Consider the following 9,965-nt stretch of genomic DNA (forward strand, 5'->3'; position numbering starts at 1 on the left):
AATGTTCATATTATGGATTTGCCTTTCAGGATGTGTCGCATGTAATCTTGTATTTTCTTACATGTACTTCTATTGTATTCCCTAACACTTGTGTTGCATTCCAATGTACTCAGCCTGGGTACTTTCCAAAGTAATAGGTGACAAGCCCACATTCTGGAACAATGGGCCCTGATTTAATTTGGTGATCAAAAATACAACAGGCACAAACTGCCAAACTTGTTAGTCCAGGGAGCTTGCTTAGAATGAAAATTGACCCTATAATTTAAGGTAAGTTTGTCTAACATATCCTGAAATGCCCTTATGACTAAGTGGATTTTTAGACTATTATGGATGATAGTTAAGAGTCAACCACATTTCTGTGAAGCTGGAGCTGAAGGTAAACCATTTCAGTCAGGCAAGAATGGTTATGTTACACAAATAGTTTTTAAAAAGCTCTACAGTTAAAATATATTTGCTGACTGCTGCCCTGATGCTGAGACCTCAGCTATACCCATCGAGTATATAAAGGAAATTAAACTAATGCCAAAAGCACACATCTGACCTGCACTGTTGTAGCAGTGGGACCTGTTCACATTACATCTTCCCATTTGAACAATTCTGTGAATGCCACTAATTGTGGACCCCAGGTTGACAACCATTAGGGTGATAAGGAAATGCAGTTTGTTAGGACCAGTGGAATGAAGTGCAGCTGAGAAGTCATCATAATGAACTGAGAGGAAAGGAATGGGAGTAATATAATAAAATGAATGTTTTCATCACATAGTAAGTTTCAGTATAAATACTTAAATTCATTCAGAATTCCAAAGCTATAAAAATCATGCACTTTATGCAAAGTTTAACATTCATCTGGAAGTAATTTGGTTGTTGAATATCTTATCTTTATAATAATCTTCAATTCAACCCTTCAATTGTCAATTCATCTCTTAACAAATCACTAAATGATAATTAACAGCATTTTTGGAACAGTCCATGGTGTGTTGACTTACACTTAAACCTTCCACCAAAGCTTGTTAAATTTTCACTAAATGCTGGTAGTTGTCACTAACAGTCACTCCTAAATTCTATTAACCTCAACACAATTTGTGTGGATTTGGGAGTCACCCAGAACAATTGAAAGAAAACATTGAGATAAATTTTCTGTTCTCCCCACCCCGGCCTTGCATATGCCTAAAGAAATTTGTACACCATTTAACTGTCCACCATTGTGAACTTGGCAATTTGCTGGCCAATTGCAAGATATCAGATCCTATGATGGTGCCATGGGGTGTTAGTCCAATATTGATAGAAAGGAACTAAAGAGGGTTGAAAAAGTTCATCCATCATTCTTCCATAGCATGCTAAATTGCTAAATTAACACTCACATTTCCCATTCTTATTACTGAATTGTAAATATTTATTAACATGTTTAGGAAACCATACATAACAAGGAATAATAAATAAGTTTAATTGAATTGGGATCTTAGTACATTCAGAAACTATTCAAGATCCATTTATGATTTATGACTACACAAGAACTGTTTGATTGAATTATAGTTCATTAGTTTTTGGCCAGGTATTTATTATCCTGCATATGTTTTCACATGTGTGATCCCAAAAGCACTATAAAAACCTAGCACACCAACATACCACACTTTGTTTCTGCATATGTATGGGAAAAAGCAATGGAACTTTTATGATGGATCACTATTTCAGCAAAGAGGCTACAGAGGGGTATTACTTTCATCTGGTGAGAGACTGGGAGATGTTTGCATTCAAAGAGTCCCTGATAATCATAGGTTGGATTTCATGCCTCCCCCAGGAAGGGATGTTTTCTGTAATAAACAGAGGATGACATTTTTGTGAGTGAACATTAGCAAGTTTATTAAATGTAACCAATTAAAAGCCATGGTAAAAGAAGACACCTTCTGGATCCTTACAGATCTAATGTCACTTTGATAGAACTCCTATCACACATATTCAGTGGTTATTCTCACAGCAAAGTTATAGTGAGCCCCTTAATATGTATCTCCTGCCAAATTATTTTACAGGATTGCATTTAATGATTAACATTTAAACATGAACATTTACCTCTGTACTCCTACCTTCCATGCTCATTCTCTATAAATATTACCATAACTTGAGATATTAATCTTCAATAGTATTCTCAGCTCCCTTGGAGGATGTGGAGGATGTATGCACAAGGATGTATACACTGAGATAGCAGCTTTTTTACAGTCAAGAACATTTCTGGAACTCAGTGAGAAAGTAGCTGTGCATCACTGTCAGTGAGGAAGAGATTCCAGACTTCTGGAACAGGATCCATAAGAAGTTCTCGCACTCTACTGTGGTATGCAGACTAGATGGCAATATGGTTTACTAAGCTTTTCTTTTTTCCAAGAAATCATTCTTGTGCTTCAGGTGATCACCATCCTTATCATGGGTTTACTTCCCCATGATATCTTCTGTGAACTTAAAGGAAATCTGTCTGTTTAACAGAAGTCTTTTTTTATCCCTGAGGTCATCGATCATTAATTGTTGCTGAACAGTTTTCTTGGCGAATAGTATGCAGTGAGCTACAATCTCTGAATATTTCATAAAAGAGATTCTTTTCCTCCCTTAATGCATCTCTTTGTTATGTCAAAGTCTTTGGCTGCCTTTGATTTCTGGAAACATTTTGTTTAGTCTGTCAGCCTTGATTGCATCATGTAATGGTTAATAGCTGGGCTTTTAGCTGAGATCTTTCAATGAGATAGTTAGACTGATCTAATTCTTTAATTTTGTATAGTTTGAGCTTCTTTTCATGTTTGTCTTTAAGTTTTGTTAAAACATTCTGCACTTCTACGAGCTACACAGCTTGGTCCTGATTCTCCTTCCTGAGAGAATACTTGAGGGTTTCAAAGATTGCTGGTGGAGTTCAGTAACAGACTTTTCTTGTCTATTTAGTAGATTAATAATTTTTAAATGTTGCATTATCAAATTTGGACATAAGTATATCCTTTCCTGAGTAGCTTTTCTTAAGATACTTGTCGTTATTGAAATATCACTTTTCCAAAGCCGAATGGCTTTTGGTGCTTGTTCACATCGACCTCTTGGGCATTAGGTGGTCTATTTGTAATCTTTCTTGCTGCATGTTGAAGTTTCCTATCGCTGCATTTGCAAACTGCATGAAAATGGCCTAACTTAAAGCAATAGTAGCATTCAGCATTGATAGCTGTGTAGATTTGGCACCAGTGTGCAGTCTCCCACAACACAATAGGGTAGGAAATGGCTTAGCGGTATGAGCGTTAGACTATTAATCCAGAGACCCAATTTCTGAGAAACTGGGTTTAAACCCATCATGGGGGAGATGGGAGGATTTGACTTCAATAACAATCTGGAAATCAGAGTCCAATGGTGATCATGAAGCCATTGCCAGTTGACATGAAAAATGTGCCTGATTTTAGACCATTAGTGAGTACTGCACACAGTTTCAATCTGCTGACCCAAAAGAAAGATGGAGTGCAAGAAAGCTGCATTAGACTGGTTTTGGGGTGACAGCACTGTTCAATGAAAAGAGATTATACGCGGTCTATATTTCTGATAATTTAGAACAATCAATGGTGATTTAATAATAGTTTCAAAGGATTTTAAAGAGCAGATATTGTAAAAATGATCATCTGTATAAGGAAACCTGGAACATGGGACTCAGACTTAGGTATCAGTGATTTAGGAAAGAAATGAGGAGACATTTCGAAGGGTTCTGAACATTTGAGATTCTCTCTCCCAGAGAAATGAATTTGTCATGTCACTGAGTAAATTCAAAGCAGAGGTCAATAGGGTTTGGGGGGTATGGGATTTAAGAGAAGTTAGGATAGTGCAGGCAGGTGGAAGCAAGGGAAATTATTCATGTGCATGTTTGAACAGCAGAGTAGTCTTGAAGGGTTCAATGGTCTACTCTGTTGCTAATTCTTTATTTCTTATGCTCTATCTAACTTTGTTATATACGTTTGAACATTGGCCTCTCTAGCTCTTTCTTGCTATTAGAAACTTGCAGCATCTAAGTCATGCCATATAATTCTAAAACAATTTAGTAAATCCTTTCAATTTGGAACTGTAATATCATCCTTAATCAATACAAGAATGCCCCCTTATCTTTTTCCGTTCCTAACATTCCTGAATACGTTGCAATGAGGAATACAAAGACAAAAAATGCGTATCTTTGTTTCTGTTGTATCTTTGCTAATGTAATCGCAATTTAATCCCAGGAAGTTATTTGTGCCTGGACGTCAACAACTTGAATGATTACACCATGGACAATGTTGTCTCTGTAATTGTTACATAGGAAGATGATCAGGTGTTTAGCCCCTTAAATTTGTTTTGTCATTCGGTGAGATCACTGCTGATTTGTAACCTGACCTTACGTATCCTTAATTATCCATTGATTAACAAAAGTTGGTTGATTTCAGTTACAAAATTAACGAAAACTCTAGCATCAACTGATGTTTGCAAAATGGAGTTCCAACTATCTACCATCCTTTGCATGACCAAATTTTACCTAATTTCCCTCATTAAGGGTACTTTCTTACTTACTTGGTCCAATTTTTAGACTACTCTCCCTAGTCATAAAACATAAGAATTAGGAGCAGGCATAGTCCATTGTTTTTGTTTTTCCTTTACCTGCTCCCTCTCCTTTTAATTATTGTCCCTGATTATTTTTGGGAAAGTGCTTCTAAGTGTTCATTATTCCTATTTTATCATGTTGTTGCTGGTCAGTGTGAATCTCATAGGATAGGGATATTTATACATAGTAGTGAGATGGTCCTTATATAACTGCAGCTCTGTTAGAAACCTTTGAGGGAGTAAACTGCATTGAATGCAGCCGACTTATTCAGATGGGTGTGTCGATGGTTATTCCAAAAGGAAGCTGGCTTATCTATAGAAAAGAAAAACACAATAGAAACTGACAATATGAACAAAAAGTACTGGATAAAACTCAGTAGGCCAGAAAGCACCTGTGGCAAGAAAAAGTGTGAACGCTTCAAGTCAATTCTGACGAAAGGTCATCAACCTGAACCATTAACTTTGTTTCTCTCCACAGAAACTGCCTGACCTGCTGAGTTCGCCAAGCTTTTTTAATTGTTATTTTAGCTGGCTCATCTGTTCCATTTCCTATCATGTTCCAGACATTGGACATAGCTGCAGGATATTCAGCAATTAATATGAGAACATACTGTGAGTTCCACTGAACAGGATGAAATCTATCAGCGTAATACTCATCTTCATAAACTGCCAAATTCAGCACTGATTATCTCTTCTAAGTCGCAGTTCCATGCATTACAGCAAGTGGCATGAGAAAAACTATCTAGACTTAATCCCTCTGCTCTTAGAGCCAGTCCTGCAGATGCCCATGAAGTTGTTACATAATTTAGAGTCCACAGCAATTGTAAAGATTTGTGACTTATAGCTGCTATATCAGGTACTCCTGCAGGCCATCTGGTAATCATTACAAGATGTACAGAATGGTCACAGAGGTGTCAGTGTTAAAGATTAACTTACGTATTTCAGGAGATTAATAGTCCTTTTCCTATACCAGGGTGGATTTTCATTCCTTGACTCCAATTTTCATCTCTGCCTTTTGAAAGATGACAGGTGATTCCTTTCTATCTTGCTATTTAAATCTCCCAAGCTATTTGGATCTGTAACTCTGTCTGTGGCGCATAGAGTTTATAATGCACTGGTTATGAAACATTTTAGCTTGGCAGGCAGTCGATGATTATGCATGATCTCAGATGCGTCACTGAGAAGAGAAAAATATGCATTATAAGAGTTTCAAAATGGAATGGTTCCCAAGCAACATTCAACTATTCATGACAGTGCTGATAGATAAGAATAGTAAAATGGGAAGTAGCATATCTCCCGAGACCATGCCTATTTTTTACTGCTGTTCAAAAACTGTATGCAGACAACAGTTTGATCCTGCTCCATTGTTCACTGGTGGACATCTACTTGCTATGATTTTGGTTTGTGAAATATACAGCAGGGTACAGCAGATATTTTCATGCTTGAATTTGGATAGTTCCCCTAGTTTGTTTCCTCTGTTTGCGTGTTCATGTATTATTGGTTGTAGTGACTGGAATCCATCACGATAGCCTAATCGATTTTACTATGTTACAGTGAAATGTATTTATGTCACCCATCAAAAGTGTTTTGTTATATGTAACCAAACTGCTAAAAGTTCATCTTCTCAAGATGAAGCGATGCCCCCACCAATAAGTAAATATCATGCCTTCAGCTTTCAAATATCACTTCCTTCAGTTTTTAAATTAAATTGATGGCAAACTATAGTTTTTGAAAACTGTACTAACATGGAAACATACAAACAAGAAACAATAACCAGTCACTTATCTTTTCAAAGATAATGGGAACTGCAGATGCTGGAGAATCCAAGATAACAAAGTGTGAAGCTGGATGAACACAGCAGGCCAAGCAGCATCTCAGGAGCACAAAAGCTGACGTTTCGGGCCTAGACCCTTCATCAGAGAGGAGGATGGGGTGAGGGTTCTGGAATAAATAGGGAGCGAGGGGGAGGCGGACCGAAGATGGAGAGAAAAGAAGATAGGTGGAGAGGAGAGTATAGGTGGAGAGGTAGGGAGGGGATAGGTCAGTCCAGGGAAGACGGACCGGTCAAGGAGGTGGGATAAGGTTAGTAGGTAGGAAATGGAGGTGCGGCTTGAGGTGGGAGGAAGGAATGGGTAAGAGGAAGAACAGGTTAGGGAGGCAGAGACAGGCTGGGCTGGTTTTGGGATGTAGTAGGGGGAGGGGACGAGCTGGGCTGGTTGTGTGATGCAGTGGGGGGAGGGGACGAACTGGGCTGGTTTTGGGATGCAGTGGGGGAAGGGAAGATTTTGAAGCTTGTGAAATCCACATTGATACCATTGGGCTGCAGGGTTCCCAAGCGGAATATGAGTTGCTGTTCCTGTAACCTTCAGGTGGCATCATTGTGGCACTGCAGGAGGCCCATGATGGACATGTCGTCTAAAGAATGGGAGGGGGAGTTAAAATGGTTCACGACTGGGAGGTGCAGTTGTTTATTGCGAACCGAGCGGAGGTGTTCTGCAAAGCGATCCCCAAGCCTCCGCTTGGTTTCCCGAATGTAGAGGAAGCCACACCGGATCAAGGCATCATCCTCCAACACTTCCGCCATCTACAATTGAACCCCACCACCCAAGACATTTTTCCATCCCCACCCTTGTCTGCCTTCCGGAGAGACCACTCTCTTCGTGACTCCCTTGTTCGCTCCACACTCCCCTCCAACCCCGCCACACCCGGCACCTTCCCCTACAACCGCAGGAAATGCTACACTTGCCCCCACACCTCCTCCCTCACCCTATCCCAGGTCCCAAGATGACATTCCACATTAAGCAGAGGTTCACCTGCACATCTGCCAATGTGGTATACTGCATCCACTGTACCCGGTGTGGCTTCCTCTACATTGGGGAAACCAAGCGGAGGCTTGGGGACCGCTTTGCAGAACACCTCCGCTCGGTTCGCTATAAACAACTGCACCTCCCAGTCACGAACCATTTTAACTCCCCCTCCCATTCTTTAGATGACATTTCCATCATGGGCCTCCTGCAGTAGCACAATGATGCCACCCGAAGGTTGCAGGAACAGCAACTCATATTCCGCCTGGGAACCCTGCAGCCCAATGGTATCAATGTGGACTTCACAAGCTTCAAAATCTCTCCTTCCCCCACTGCATCCAAAACCAGCCCAGTTCGACCCTCCCCCCCACTGCATCACACAACTAGCCCAGCTCGTCCCCTCCACCCACTGCATCCCAAAACCAGCCTAGCCTGTCTCTGCCTCCCTAACCTGTTCTTCCTCTTATCCATTCCTTCCTCCCACCTCAAGCCGCACCTCCATTTCCTACCTACTAACCTTATCCCACCTCCTTGACCTGTCCGTCTTCCCTGGACTGACCTATCCCCTCCCTACCTCCCCACCTATACCCTCCTCTCCACCTATCTTCTTTTCTCTCCATCTTTGGTCCGTCTCCCCCTCTCTCCCTATTTATTCCAGAACCCTCTCCCCATCCGCCTCTCTGATGAAGGGTCTAGGCCCGAAACGTCAGCTTCTGTGCTCCTGAGATGCTGCTTGGCCTGCTGTGTTCACCCAGCTTCACACTTATTTATCTTTTCAAGTCTCCTCTGCCATTCAATAAGATCTTGGCTGATCTAATTTTAACACATCTCCAGATTCCTGCAAATCCCTGATAATCTTTCAGTCCATTTGTATTCAAGAATCTGTCTGGTTGTGCCTTAAAATTCATATCCGTGGATTCCACATCCACTGCCTTTTGAGGAAGTGAATTTCAAAGACTCTCAAACCTGAGAGAAAAACATCCTCATCGGTGTCTTACATGTCTTAGATGTAAACCTCTTATTTGTAAACCATGACTCTGCTCTAATTATCTACCTGGTCAGGTTCCCTCAGAATCTGACGTATTAAATCACCTCTGACTCTTCCAAACTCTACAGGATATAGGCCTAGCCTGTTACCTTTCCTCATAAGGCAATCTACTCACCCCAAGTACTAATCTCATAAACATTCTCTGTACTGCTTCCAGTGCATTAATATCCTTCTGTAAGTACAGAGACCAGTATTGTATACAGTACCCTGGTTGCTGTCTCACCAATGTACTGTATAACTGAAACAGAACCTCTACACCATACGGATCAGTGCTGGGTTGTTTATTGTTTATGGCATTGATAATATTTAAAATATTTAGACGGGGCAATGATAAAAAAAAGCTTGTGGAACACGTAAAGATTGCCTGGGGCTTTGACAATGAGGAAGAAGGTCTCAGGTTACAGGAAGAAAAAGAACGATTGGTCAAATGGGTGGATCGGTGGCAGATGGAACTTAACCCTGGTAAGCGTGGCTTTGGAAGGAGTAACAAGTCAAGGGAGTGCGCAATGATTGGAAGGACACCAGGAAGCTCAGAGGAACAGAGGGATTCTGGGATGCTTGTCCACAGGTCCCTGAAGGTGACAGGACAGTTTAATAGGTTAACAGTTGACTTTGAGATGGGGTAAGCATTTCTGGCATCATTCCACTATTTGGGAAGCTTGGCGCATTCGAGACTGCCATCAAAAACTGGGCCCTGTTTCCGGATAAATGACATTCGGGCAGATTAAAAGCAATGAGTATTTCTCCTGACACCTTGTGGATTTGTAGCTTCCTTGGTTAGTAGGAGCCTAATGTTCCCTGTTGTTGGATAGGAGTCTGAAAGGGTTTAACTGAAAAAGTTGTGTAAGCATCACTCACTATGACGATATCCTATGGAGATGTGGGCAGAAAATCTCAGGATCTTAAAGAGTGAGACTTATCATCTGGTCCTCCTCAAAGTCACTGTAGCAATGTCCGCCATATCAATGTAACCTGTAACTACTTGCTAACATGCAATAAACCATATCTTGTCCATTACAAGACACTCTTCCAGTCAGACCAGGCAGTAGTTTTGCTCTAGTATATTAGATTCAGTAGGTCCTGTAATTTCCTACATTTAAAGAGGATAATTGTGCAGCAACTGTCTGCACAAGCAGCAACTCATACAGAAGAGTGAGCTGACATGTGAATACAACATAAGTGTGACAGACTGTGCACATGCAGTGCAGCACACTTGTGCTCCTGAGATGCTGCTGGGCCTGCTGTGTTCATCCAGCCTCACATTTTATTACCTTGGATTCTCCAGCATCTGCAGTTCCCATTATCACTCACACACCAGGAAGTAAGTTTACTTTTGAGTTTCTTTGTAAAATTGCAGATTACCAAGAAGAAAACTCACTTTGGTGAAAAGGTATATAGCAAGTTTTGCATAGATAAGCAAATTTATGAAGGACGCACACATAAATAGCAGGGCTATTGCTTCTATAACTCTTCTTCCGATTTGTATCTCAAATCAAAACTAAGAGGTATACAAAAGTAAAAGATTTCTGATTAAG

At 40.6% G+C, this 9,965-nt stretch overlaps 1 long non-coding RNA gene across 1 annotated transcript in view; it reads right to left on the reverse strand.

Moving 5' to 3' along the window:
* LOC125451287 (uncharacterized) overlaps positions 1 to 5,666 on the reverse strand; it is a 113,291-nt gene extending 107,625 nt beyond the window's left edge. The window contains exon 1 of the long non-coding RNA XR_007247263.2: positions 5,515 to 5,666. This is a non-coding gene — a long non-coding RNA (uncharacterized LOC125451287). The remainder of the gene's footprint in view (positions 1 to 5,514) is intronic.
* Positions 5,667 to 9,965: the final 4,299 nt, after the last annotated feature.

The sequence above is a fragment of the Stegostoma tigrinum genome, chromosome 3, assembly GCF_030684315.1.
Source record: "Stegostoma tigrinum isolate sSteTig4 chromosome 3, sSteTig4.hap1, whole genome shotgun sequence".
Classification (NCBI taxonomy): domain Eukaryota; kingdom Metazoa; phylum Chordata; class Chondrichthyes; order Orectolobiformes; family Stegostomatidae; genus Stegostoma; species Stegostoma tigrinum.